Source organism: Hippopotamus amphibius, chromosome 4 (assembly GCF_030028045.1).
Source record: "Hippopotamus amphibius kiboko isolate mHipAmp2 chromosome 4, mHipAmp2.hap2, whole genome shotgun sequence".
NCBI lineage: Eukaryota > Metazoa > Chordata > Mammalia > Artiodactyla > Hippopotamidae > Hippopotamus > Hippopotamus amphibius.
The window spans coordinates 109,892,129-109,905,266 of record NC_080189.1 but is presented as its reverse complement, the minus strand read 5'-3'; the positions used below and the strand labels follow the sequence as shown (position 1 = coordinate 109,905,266).

At 44.4% G+C, this 13,138-nt stretch overlaps 1 long non-coding RNA gene across 1 annotated transcript; it reads right to left on the bottom strand.

The window, feature by feature from the left end:
* Positions 1 to 8,861: 8,861 nt before the first annotated feature.
* Positions 8,862 to 12,645, bottom strand: LOC130852290 (uncharacterized). Its single transcript, XR_009053324.1, has 3 exons — positions 12,512 to 12,645; positions 11,944 to 12,090; positions 8,862 to 9,049 (listed from the first exon to the last, which is right to left on the bottom strand). It is a non-coding gene; the product is annotated as an uncharacterized LOC130852290 (long non-coding RNA).
* Positions 12,646 to 13,138: the final 493 nt, after the last annotated feature.

The following is a 13,138-nucleotide window of genomic DNA, read 5'->3' as shown; positions in this document are numbered from 1 at the left end:
TCCTCTGAGTTATGATAGCATCTACTGTTTGAATTGCCCCCACGGCCTTCCGCAATGATTTGCGTGGTTGCTCAGCGTTTCATAGGATCTCTCACTAGATGCACTGTGAGCTCCTGGTGGGCCTGGGTTACATTGGACATGGCTTTGACTCCCTGCATGTCCAGTGTTGGGGTTGCCATAACAAAGAAGCACAACTGGGTGGCATAAAGAGCAGACATCTGGAGCCAGTTCCGGAGCCAGAAGCCCGAGGTCCAGGTGTCGGCAGGGTGATTCCTTCTGAAGGTTCTGGGGATGGGGGGCGAGGGTCTATTCCAGGGCTCTCTCCTGCTGCGGTGCTTTGCTGGCAACCTCTGGTGCTCCCTGGCTTGTAGACACATCCCCCAATCTCTGACTGCATCCTCACGTGGACTTCTTCCTCTGTGTGTGTCCTGATCTCCCCTTTTTAGAAGGACACCAGTCTTACTGCATGAGGCGCCCCCACCATGACCTCATTAACTTCACTCCCACTGTGGAGACCCCATCTCCAAATCAGGCCACATCCTCAGGGAGTTGGATTAGGACCTCGACATATGAATTTGACACAATGCAACCCTTGACACCTAGTGAAGCCTGCAAATAACTGAATCCACTCGCACGGAGCCCTCAGCATGACCAAGATGCTGACATTTTAGAAAGAAAAGCAGAATAAGAAACACGTTCCAAAAAGGCTCAAATGGTTTGAAAATCCTAACTTGTAAGGTTCGCAGGCTTAAATAACCCTCTTTCTTGTTTCCCCTCTTCCCCCCTCCCTCCAGTTGACAAAAGCAGAAATCACCACCTTTGCTTTCACATTCATCTATTGGACTCAAAGATAAGAGGGATGTTTCTTTGTTTTCATTTTTAAATCTCACAGCCCCTCTTAACTGGCCATCCTAGCAAACCCAACACTAGGTTTGAAGTCAGGAGAATTCACTTCTAATTCTGATTCTTCCTCCAAGTCATCACAAGAGGCAGAATAAAATCAAGCCTTTTTTTAAAATTCCCATTTCTTTCATTTAAGAGTTAATGAGTTCACCTGGGTTTAAGGAGATTTTTGTAATGGGTTTTCAAATCCTTGCTATTATTATTTTTATTATAATGTTAGATTATTAATACCAAGCTAAAAATGTCACTCAATATGCAAAATGAAGGGATAAGTACCTTTTGGCTTTTAAGAAGCACATTAAAGAAGCAGTCCGTCAGGAAAATAATCTCAGGTTATAGCCAGCTCTCAAAAGGCCTGGGAAATAAGGTTTTAAAATCAAGGCACTTGCAAGCCATTATGACAACTAAATTGGTAAAATATACTAAAATCCCAGTATAATAAGTACTCCTTAGAGAAGAGTGACAAATTGTATTAATAGTGTATTTCCCAAAAATTGAAAAAATGAAAGATTCGGTTGAGGTTGAAATGACTCCTGTCCAATGACATTAATGCAGATGGACACAGCATCTGTGCACATTGCTATAAACTGTCACACTAGAGGGGATGCTCGGTCCTAAAGTGAGGGTCACCTGATGGCCACTTGCTGACATTCTGAACAAGCGGCAGAAGTGCCAAATCGTCACCCAGGGCTGTCCTCACAGCATCAGGACCGTGACAGCAGCCCCTCTCCTGTCTGCAAGAAGGCAGGCGCCAGTTGTCAGCAGTGGTCAGTGAGACTCAGAGGAAGGCCCGGAAGAAACCAGAAATCCTTGCCTGGAAGCGTGGGGGCAGAATGCGGGCAGAATGAGCGCATGGCCAGGCCACCAGGGAGAGGCGAGGGGGACTTCCGGGCACAGGGGAGGCTGCAGCCTGACTGCCTCCTCTGGGAGATGCAGTGGTTCTGCTCAGACGGATGCTGACAGCTGAGGACCAGCAGCTCTTCGTCAGCCACAGGTGTGGGAGCTGTTGGTGTGAGCAGGCATGTGGACAAGAAAGTACAAGAGTGCAGTGAAAGTAGAATAAACTAAAGTGAAATCAGCATGCCTTTCGGTATTCACAAGTGTGTTTCCTCCTGAATATGAATTTGAAATCCTCTGTGTGTGTGTGTGTTTGATCCATCTGTATAGAATCCCAAAACGTGCTTCTTTCATTGTTACCTTGATTTTTTTCATTGTTACACAGTTTAAAATTCAAAAGATAGAATCAAAAGGACTTAGAAAATTCCTCCTTTGGATGTGTTTTTGGATTGAGTGCATTACACAAGATGGTCAGGCCCATGACTTCAGAGTCACACTTCAACTTTTGTTTGTTTGTTTTTTTACCAGAAATCAACATTCCCCCGTGACTCACCAGCTAAGGCTAAGAAACATCTAAAGACTGGGCTCAAACAAAGGTCATTACTTCACAGTCCTGAAGGTAGTGAACCATGTGGAAAGTTGAAAACATCCAGAAGACGTTTCCAAACTGTTCTGAGCAAGGAACACATCCCTGGCCCAGGATTCAAAATTTCTGGAATTTTTTCAACAAGTTTGAAGATTCAGGTAAAAGCTGTCATGAAACTTACATATTTAGCCTTTGGCAAAATCTATCATGCCATTCATTCAATTAACTGGAGCTGTATCTGTATTGTGCACTGACTTACTGAATTTTTGGAGGACTGTTTTGATTCCTCAAAAAAAAAAGTGAAACAGAAATACTCTGTGGCTTTTACATGCTTGGGGGAAGATAAAGGCCAAGACAGTTAATCAGACAGTTAATCAGACAGTTCATATCAAAATAGGATTTCATCCTGAATTGGTTGCTTTCCCATGGCTTACAACAGTGGAAAACTGCAGCACATACCCACTTGAATTAATCTGTGGAACTTTGTTCTCATCGGTGTGCAATGTGGCAAATAGAAGCTCCCCTTTTGTGATATACTCAGTCTTTCCTCTTCTCTGTGTTCAGTGAAATCACAACAAGGGGAAAAAAAATAATTCTTAAGGATCATTTGGAAATGGATTTTAACCAAAGAGCAAGAAAACCGGAAATATGTAGTATAAATATTTCTAAACGCAAAATCAGGTATTCATCCTAAGTGGCTTCTAGAAAGGCTACCTACAGATCTATGAGTTTTTAATGCCTTAAAAAAGACTCAGTTACATGCACTTAAATACCGTTATTTTTAATAAGTTCAATTTTATATCTGCTATAAATTCTTGGCAAAACTAGGGGGAATTTTGCAGAGGACGTTGTGTTCCTACTATATGAACTACATTATATTTTGAAACTTTTCAAAGCTTAGAAGACTGTAAGTAACTTGAAAGGCTACCTTGATTTTTGCAAGCTTACGCTCCAGGTACTTTGGCATGAGACAGAAATGACGTCAAAGCCAGCCTCCCTGCTTTTGGTGTAACACTAAAAAGGTTCCTGAACCTCTCTGAGCATCATTTTATTAATCAGTAAAATGAGATTAATTGCACCTACCTCAGTGTGCAGACTGGGTTAAATTAGGCAATAGGATTAAACGGGATCCTGGGATCCAATGGAAATTAGAACAAGTCCTACTTTAGTGGAAAGAGTAAATCAGATAATGAATGTGAAGTTCTCAGCCTTTGCCTGGCTTCAGCCTGCTGAAAGAGATAAATCAGCAAGTGTTACTGAGGGAACTTGGATGAGTTGCAGCGTGGTGGATACAGCTGGAGGCTTCAGGTCTCCTGACTTGCCCTGAGACCAGCCAGGGTGCACCAGGTGCCGCTCCAGCAACAAAGAGCCCCAAGCCTCAGTGGCAAGCACCTCAAAGTTCTGCTCTTCCCCTCCTCTGTGCCCAGCGCTGGACCTTGAGTCACATCCAGACACGAAGGAAAGAGGAGAAGGCACAGGTCACACACTGGCTCCTACAGCTTCTGCTGGAAGAGACACGTTTCACAGATAAAACATGTCACGGCTGCTCCCGACTTGGGGTGGGAAGACAAGTGGCCCTACTGTGTGCATGAAAGGAGAGAACTGGCAGTGTTTGGTGAGTGGCACCCACGCGGGGCCCAAGCGCTGGTCCCTGAGGTTCTACAGACCAGGGAGCATCGCCCAGCCCAGATACGCGAACACGGATATGCTCAGCAAACTGAGCCAATTCACCAAGAATAAGGACTTCCTGAAATCTCAGAAACAGAGATTGCACACAAGAGCAAGTAAAGGGAATCCGCATGATGATGGCGAGAGAAAACTCCAGAAGCAGCTTCTGCGGGAGGCCTGGGAAGCATCTCGGGCAGAACGCAGCAGAGAGGAGGTTCTGGCTGGGAGAGGAGTCTGGGGTGGTAGGTGAACACGGCGAGGAGGACTTGGCAGCTAGAGGAGAGTTTGGGGGCTAATTCGTGATAAATGCATGAAGAGTTAAGCAAAGGAGAAACAAATATATAACCACGAGCTGCAGAGAAAACAAGAAGCGGAGCAGAGGAGGAAAATCAGATTAAGAGAGTAACTATGGAAAGACGAGGGCGAGGGATGAGGAGCCGCCATTCCTCACCATCCGCGGTGGGGATTCAACCGATGGTATCAAGAACTGGAAAATCAAGAAACAGCACTATCAGCGTGGTGTTGAGAGCTACGTTAGAAATTCCAAGAGAATCAGGGAAAAGCTTTGGAAAAAAGTTTCCTCTGGGAAGGAGGATGTATCAGAGAGGGGGGCTAGGAATAGCTGTGGTTTCGCAAAAAGCCTGGCAGAACAATTTCTTCAAATTACATTCGTGTAGAAATTTTATTAGATACAATTAACATTTAAAAGACCAAGCAACAAAAACAGGTGAGTCTGCCGTTAGAGTAGAACGCCTTGCTTCCAGCCCTAGCTTCCCCGATAAGGAGATTCTAATTCTTTGGAGCACGGGTCCTCGTCTTTGATGGGATGACAGCAGAGCTGTGTCAGCGCTTCATGAGAGGCACAAGCGGAAGCGTGCAGGAGTGATTACTCTTCACTCTGTACACGCTCGCCCACCTCCTGGTGCTGTCGAGGTTTGAGTTTCCACGTGGAAGAGCTCACAGAGCGTTTAGCGGAGGACTTGGGCTCGGTGGGCAGAACACAGCTCGACATCCTGGTTTCCATCCCCGACTCCCCATGTTTTCAGTCCTGTGACTTGGAGACTGATTTAATGTCTCTGAATCTGGTTCTATCACCTATAAAGTAGGAAAAGTAAAAATATACCCCCTCCGGGCAGGAGGAATCACATAAGTACCCAATGCGTAAAGCCCTGGGGTCCGTGCTGACACACAGGGAGCCCCAGATACATGTTAGCTGGTTTCATTCTCCTGCTTTAGAACAGTAAGTTCTGTCTTTTAATCATTAAAAGAACTTTCTGTTAATACATTCACTTAGGACCTTTTAGAACATAGGTCATGGTAGGCTTGTGACCGCAGTAACAATTAACTGTCCCATCAACTTCAGAATGAGTTTTCTTAGGGCATAAATTCAGTTAATTTCTCTGCCAGCCTCTGTGCAAAAAAGAAGAACATTTGCTCTGAAATCAGGCAACCTTGGCATCACATCCCAGGTTTACTGCTGGCCAGAGGGGAAAGAGTGCAGAGATCAGGGCACTTCTTAATTTCTTTCGCATTCTGGGTCCTCATAAGTAAACAAGGCTAGGATAAAACTGGCTCATAAGGTTCTGGTAAGGATTAAATCTGAACTTGCATGTAAACAGTTATTGTCATACCTGGGACACAAGGAGCTCTCAACAGACGCCAAATAATAATAGTGTTATTGAATATTTCCCTGCACTCAAGACCTTGACCAAGAGATACATTTTCCTGTGACGTTTCCTTCAAAAACCTATATTGATTCCTTGAATGTTTACTTACTTGTTACTAGAGTTGGGTCTCCTCTCATGTATTTACAGCCTGTGGTCATACATGCCTTGTTTCTTTACCTGAAATGTGTCAGCCAGGATATAATCTTCTTTTAAAAAGGCCCATAGCACAGGACTATGCTGAACAGATTGCAGGTGCTAAGAAAGTATCTGCAGATTATTTTTTTTCTAACCGGCAAGGCTTTTTTCATGATTCTATGACATACGACGGAAAATAACAATAACAATAATAATAACTAGTATTTTCCAGTGCTCGCTCTGTGCCTCTCAACCCGTGTAACTCGTTCCAGAAGCAGCACTGGAAAGCCGGTGTGTGTATCAGTTATGTTTTCTGCCCCAAAACTTAGCGCCTTAAACCTACAGTGCCTGACATTTTTTAACATACCCGAGTGTGTCGCTTAGACCTTGCCCAGGTGTGGCCTGGGCTTCTGCAGGCAGCCGCAATCAGCTCGCAGGTGACCGGGAGTGGGGCTTGGCTGGGACACCTAGACATCGGGCCCCTCTTCCTGGAAGGTCTTTCCTCCCTGCCCGCCCCCAACCCACCTCGCCCCTCGGACAAGCTGACCTCACACTTCTTATGTCCTGTTTGCTTTTTCGTGTGTTTTGATGTCCCACTGGCCAAAGAAGGTCTGGGCGAAGCCTAGACTCAATGTGGAAGAGGAATTCGCACAAAAGGAGTGACATGTTAGTGCTCTTCCTGTAGAAATCTACCAAGAGTGGATGCTCATTTTTACAAATAAGGAAACCAGGGCCTATAGACTTAAAGTGTCCTGCCCGGGTCACACAGCTGGCGGGTGACAGCAGCAGAGTTGGAACCCACCGTGGCTCATTTCATGTCACTCTTAGTTCTAGTGAACGAGTCAAAATCAACTGGGATTGTTTTTTTCTTGAAGTACAGTTAATCTACAATGTTGTGTTAATTTCTGCTGCACGGCAGAGTGATTCAGTTATACATATACATACCTTCTTTTTCATATTCTTTTCCATTGTGGTTTATCACAGGATATTGAATATAGTTCCTTGTGCTATACATTAGGACCTTGTTGTTTAACTGGGATTTTTCTAACTGGAATTTTGTTTGGGGAAGTCAGTAAAGTGAGGAGATAAACCCATAACGCGACTGTCCGTTATGCCTCTCACATCACATCCATGAGAGACAGGCGGGCAGAGGGGGTGGGTTTGCCACCCAAAAGCCATTCAACCCCCCATCTCCCCCCCCCCCCCCCGCCCCCGGCTGTGGGTGCTGGAAAGCTAATTCCAGCCTCCTCTGCAGCTGGACATGGACACGGGGCCAAGTTCTGGACTGTGAGAGGTAAGCAGGATTTCCTGGGAGGACTCTATTTCTCAAATATGTAAAAAAAAAAAAAAAAAAAGATTCTTCAGAAGAAAGATTCTTTAGACTCTTCCTTTTTTCTTTTTCTTTTTAGTAGCTTTAATAACGTATAATTGATATATAAAGATCTGCACATACTTAATGTGTACAGTTTGATCAGTTTTGACGTGTGCAAACACCTATGAAACCACCACCAAAATCAATGTAATACTTACCCATTGCCTCCAAAAGTTTCCTGCTGTCCCCTCCCTCCCTTCCTCCCCCCTCCCTCTCTTCCTTCCTTCCCTCCTTCCACTCTTCTTTTTCTCTTTCTTTCCTTCCTTCCTTCTTTTTCTTTTTCTTCTTTTTTTCTTTTTCTTTCTCTTTCTTTCTTTCTTTCTTCTTTCTTTCTTTCCTTCCTTCTTTCATTCTTTCTTTTTCTTCTTTCTTTCTTTCTTTCTCTCTTTCCCTCCTGTTTTCCTTCTTGCTTTCTTGGACTCTTGCTTTCTTTCTTTCTTGTGATAAGAACACTCGCCGCAAGATCACCCTCTTAACAAATTTTCGATCGTACAACACAACATTGTTGACCATGAGCACAGGGTTATACAGCAGATTCTAGAACTCATTTCTCTCGCATAATTGAAACTTTATACCTGTTGAACAACCATCTTCCCCTTTTAAAAACAAAACAAAACAAAACCTGAACATGGAGCTGCCTCAAGGGGCAGCAGGCATCCTGGAACCAGGAGAATAACCCCTACAGGGCAGGGAGGAGGGCTCAGAAGTGAGAGGAGATGATTGGATCCCTGAAGATGTTACTACGAAGCTGCTATAGCTCTGAACCCTCCTCTTCGGTACTGATTTCTTTGTGAGTTAAATATAACCTCCATCGTAAACACCTCTATCAACTGCATTCTCTGTGACTTGCAGCTGAATGATATCTTAAATGCATTAAGATGCAGAGTCATTTCAGAAGAATGAAGCTGACATGACAAAAGTTTTTAAGCAATTATCTAAAGAAACAATCCTTTTTTTTTTTGCCTCATTGCCTGAAGATTAATGTATTGCTGGTGTATGACATTGTAATGGGGGCTTGGGGAAGAACCACAGGTGTACAGATGATTCAGGGGGCATTGGGAACATTGAAGGGAGAGGTGGTAAGAGTCTGAGTTACAGTAATTCTGTTTACTTTCCAACTCAGAGGGAGGATATTTGGTAATTTTAAAAATGAAACTCAATGTTTACAGCTCAATAAAAAAATTATGGAAAAAGAAAAAGAAAAAGAAACAATCCAATGGTCTGAGCAAAACTTTTACGTCAACGGTTTCCATGGTTTTGCCAATGCCAACTTTGTGCTGCTGAGGAAGAAGACGGTGGCCAAAATCACTGCGATAATTAAGTCATTGCTTCCCTCACCTTTGCGTCTGGGATGGAACCAACAGCAGCTGTCAGGTGGGGCTCAGGTAGGTCCCACGGCCACTAGCTTGTGATGTGGCCTTTTCACTCCGATGTCATAATTTAATGAAATGGTGGCAGAGCAGATTTTCTTTTTCAATTTGCAAAGTTCAAATCGAACAGATAACATCATGGATAATATATTTGTGAACGTTAGTGTTGATGAAGCAAAATGTCCCCCAAACACAGTCTGAACTAAAACTGATTTCTGCAAATTTAATAGAAAGACAACTCATAATTCCACGACGTAGATCAAACACATTAAATTAAGCACCGAGTCATATTAGGTTAGAAATGCAAATGAAAAATCCTTCTGGATTATTTTTTGACACACAAAGCCTTTCTGTAAAAAACAATTAGAAAGTGTTAAGCCTTGTAGCTTCAGTCCTTGTGGCTTGATTATCTGATCAAGTCCAAGATACTGCCATTAATTGAAAATTCTGCATCACATTAAATCGTGTGGCCCGGAGTGGAGAGTTCAGCTCCTTTCAAGTTTATTTCACCCTGAGTGGAAAAAAGGGACACTGTTAGAGAAGAAAGAGATCATTTGTGGTTCAAGGGATTTTTCCTCTTTTCTACTAAAAAGAGATTAAATAATTACAAAGAAAGAAAACAGTATGACGCGCCCTGGTCTAGGATCAGATAATTTAATGGGATTTTAATATTATTGATGAAATGGTCTCCAAGCAAAGAAAATTACAGTGAGTTTTGTGGAATGTGGGGTCCGGGGTCCCATTTTGTTCACATGCAAGACAAAGGCCATGGTCGGTGCTGAGGGAACTTTCAGATCCAAACTTCTCTGCATCTGGAAGTTTCCAGGAGGAAATAAACACGCTCGTGGCGCCAAACAGCCAGAAATTTTGTGCACGACTACCCTGGCGTCGCTGTGCCAGTTCCGGAGCCAAAGGGACAACAGGCTATTTCAACAGGTCAGGTGCAACTTGGCTCATCACCTCTCAGACTCGCTAATCAATCAACAAATTCTGCACTTTATGGTGTGAGAAGCCTGTGTGGCTAGTGCCCGGGGCGGGGGGCAAATTGCGACAGGGCCTGTTACTGGCATCCTCGGGATGAAGCTTCTAGTCTAGGCGGGAGGTGGGGACACATAGGCTGTGAGCAAAGCCAGAGCACCCCAAGCAGGGGCGGGAGCCGTGGAAGGAGAGGCCCCTCCGCGGGCAGGCGGCTGAGGAGGCCCCGTCTGTGTCAGCTCGGGCTGTCCTAACCAAGCCCTGCAGCCCAGCCGGCTGAAACCACAGGGCTTTCTGTCTCTCAGTTCTGGAGTCCAGAGGCATGGCCAGGTGCTGGTGAGAGCTCTCTTCCAGGCTTGCAGGCGGCTGCCTTCTCGCTGTGTCCTCACAAGGAGGGGAGAGAGACAGTAGGGAGAGAGAGAGAGAGACAGACACAGAATGGGGGTAGTGGTGCTGGCGAAGTTCTCTGCCGTCTCCTCCTGAGGGCTCTACCCTGTTGGATGAGAGAGCCACTCTGATGACCTCGTTTAACCTTTATCACCTCCTAAGAGGCCCCTCCCCAAACACAGGCGCTGGGTATCTGGGCTCCAGGACTATGCATTCAAGGCTGCTGCGGACAAGCCCCTGAGAACCCAGAGGAGGACCCACCTGGGCCGGCAGCTCGCGCACATCCCTGCGCCCCCACCCGGCTTCTCTTCTGAGCGATCACCAGCGGTGGCACCAACCTCCTTCTGGACTCGGCTTTGACATCCCCTCCTAAACAACCTTTCACTCCTTGGGCTCCAATGAACTCTTACACGAAAGCAGATCAAAGCAGAGTTGTCCCATTTGTAAAACAGATAAAAGAGGGGTCGGGAGGTCGGGAGGTGCAGTGTGCCACCTGCTGTGCTCAATGCCATCCTTCCTGGGGACCAATGACCTGCCTTTGCAGATTCTTGGATTCCAAATACGCAACCATAGCATTGTGACTGGTCCACAAGGAAGGAGAGAATCACAAAGTGACAAGTCTATTCTGGGCCCTGAAGCATTTGAAACTCCCCCCTGGCACACACACACCACCACCACCACCACCGTCACCACCACCCTGCAACATAGTATTTAGACCAAAGTTCACTGGGAGATCTCACTGCACAGCATAGAAAGCACCTTCTAAAAAAAGTAGAGTTTCATGGATTTCCAGAGACTTAAAAATTCCAATGGTCTTTTATCAGGAAACCAAAGAGAGGAAAGAACCACTAATAAAAATTCTTGCCGTGAGAGCCCCTCCTGACCTCCTGCAACCAGACCTCTGAGCCAGGTGCAGGTACTTGGAGGCACTCTCCCAGGAGTGGGGGCGGCCTGGCTCTGACCCAGCAGTACCCTGTTGCAGAGCCATTGGCTAACGTCCCGGAATGTAGTCAGTGGCTGTGCAGTGAATGCTTTCCTCCGGGCAAACAAGCTGGCTTTAGAAGCAATCACACACGGTCATTTACCCCATTAGCAACCCCAAGCAAGCCAGTGGCCTTACCCAAACAGCAGAAAAGCCCAGGTTATTTTTAAATGTGCTCAGTTTAAGGTTTCATAATTCCTGATTTCCCAACGACAAAAAGAATTCACGGCACAACTGCTGAAGTTTCACGAGAATTCAGAAGAGGGCAAACCAAGTAGGGAAAGGGGCGACAGAGGGCAAGGCACATGTTATAAATGAGTGAAAGGAATGAAGTCCCAGTTAGAGAAGCCTGATTCTACTTCTGTAAAGTCCTCATGGGATTAACAGACACACATTAGTACATATAAAACAGATAAACAACCAGGACCCACTGTACAGCACAGGGAACTATATTCAACATCTTGTAATAACCTATAACGGAAAAGAATCTGAAAAAGTAGATAGATAGATATAGATAGATAGATAGATAGATAGATAGATAGATAGATAGATAGATAGATGATAGGTAGATAGATGATAGATAGATAGGTAGATAGATAACTGAATCACTTTGCAGTATACCTGAAACATTATAAATCAACTATACTTCAATTAAAAAAAAAGTCCTCGTAAAATCTAGTCTAAGAAGAAATGAGTTACAACTTTGGGTGGTATTCAGAGGATTGCATTGATCTAATGTATTTTTTTTCCCCAACAGGCTTCTTGTACTTTAAAAAATAAATATGCCCCAAGTCACAGGAGGGAGGGGATATGGGGATATATGTATAAATATAGCTAATTGACTTTGTTACACAGCAGAAATTGGCACAACAGTATAAAGCAATTAAACTCCAATAAAGAGCTTAAAAAATAAAATAAAATAATAAATAAATAAATACGCTCCAAACTGGCTTTGGGAAATGCATTTGTAAAGGCATCCTGATTGTAAAGCTCAGGAGAATATAGCAAGTCAGGGAGGGGAAGGTCTCCTGGTTTCCCAAGATGAGTCAGTTCAAGTCAACCTGACTTGGCTGGAAATCCCACAGCCCCGTGGAACCGGGCTGTCCACGGATTCGGAGGGGTATTCAGCCCTCCCCCACAGATGTCCGCCACTGATGTCCCACTCAGATGTCCAGGGTAACAACTGCAGCATCACCAGCAAAACATGCCTGATGGAAAATAAAAGGGAAAGTTGACATTGATTCCACATTTCAATTCATGGGAAAATTTCAATCATCTGTACACCTGATTGTGCAACAGGAATTCTTTGTTATGAGTAGCATCTGAAATCAGCAATGCACCCACAGTTAAGGATAAAAACGGACCTGGCTTTTCATGTCTGACATTATCTCGTAAAGAAATTTGCTTTTTCATAGACCTCATCGCTGACAAAGCTGTGTTACAGTCAGCCTTGCTTTGAAAAGACTCACCACACATTACCTGAAGGAACCATGACTTACCTGGGAGACTGTCATTTCTTGGACAATCCCTTTCATCTCCAAATGAGGAAATGAGTCAGCTTTACTAAGTGCTACCTCATCGCCGGTGTTCTGTCATTCAGCAGGGGTGGGAACACATTTTGTTACTCACCGGAGCCTAGATCACCAAGCATACAGGTCACTGTTGATATCTGCTCTTCAAACAATGACAGGTTCTGTTGTCAGAGATCTTAACAGTCTCTCTGATTGGAAAAGTGCCTGGCTGGTCACAAGACAGCATGACTCATTACCGCTGCTCAACTTTAGCTGAACACAAGCCGAAAAGAACAAAATCAGCTCCGTGATGTCATCTCTTCTCTATGTATCTTTAACATCGTGTAGATACAGAGGTTGTTGAGTAAGACCCAAAGCTTTCAAAGGAGAAGAATGCCTCAGAAATACTTAGGGAAAGAAAACACCAGACACGGTCCAGGAATTCAGGGTGTGTGGTCTCTGCTGATACAAAGTATTCCACAAGGTTTTAAGACCTATAAACTAGTCACCTGGGTTGGTCAAAGTTTAACTCGACTGAAATATGTTAGGCTTAAGTAACTATTTTAAAATGTCCAGTTTCCAGAACAGATTGAGGTGCTTTCTCATTTCCAGTTATTGGAAACCAAAAAAATAATAATATCCAGAGACTTCCTAAACATGTTTCAAAATCAAGGAAAATATAAACAGTGTTTGTATGCGAGTGGTGGGGATTATTAGTAACTTCTTATCTTTTTTCTAATCTTTC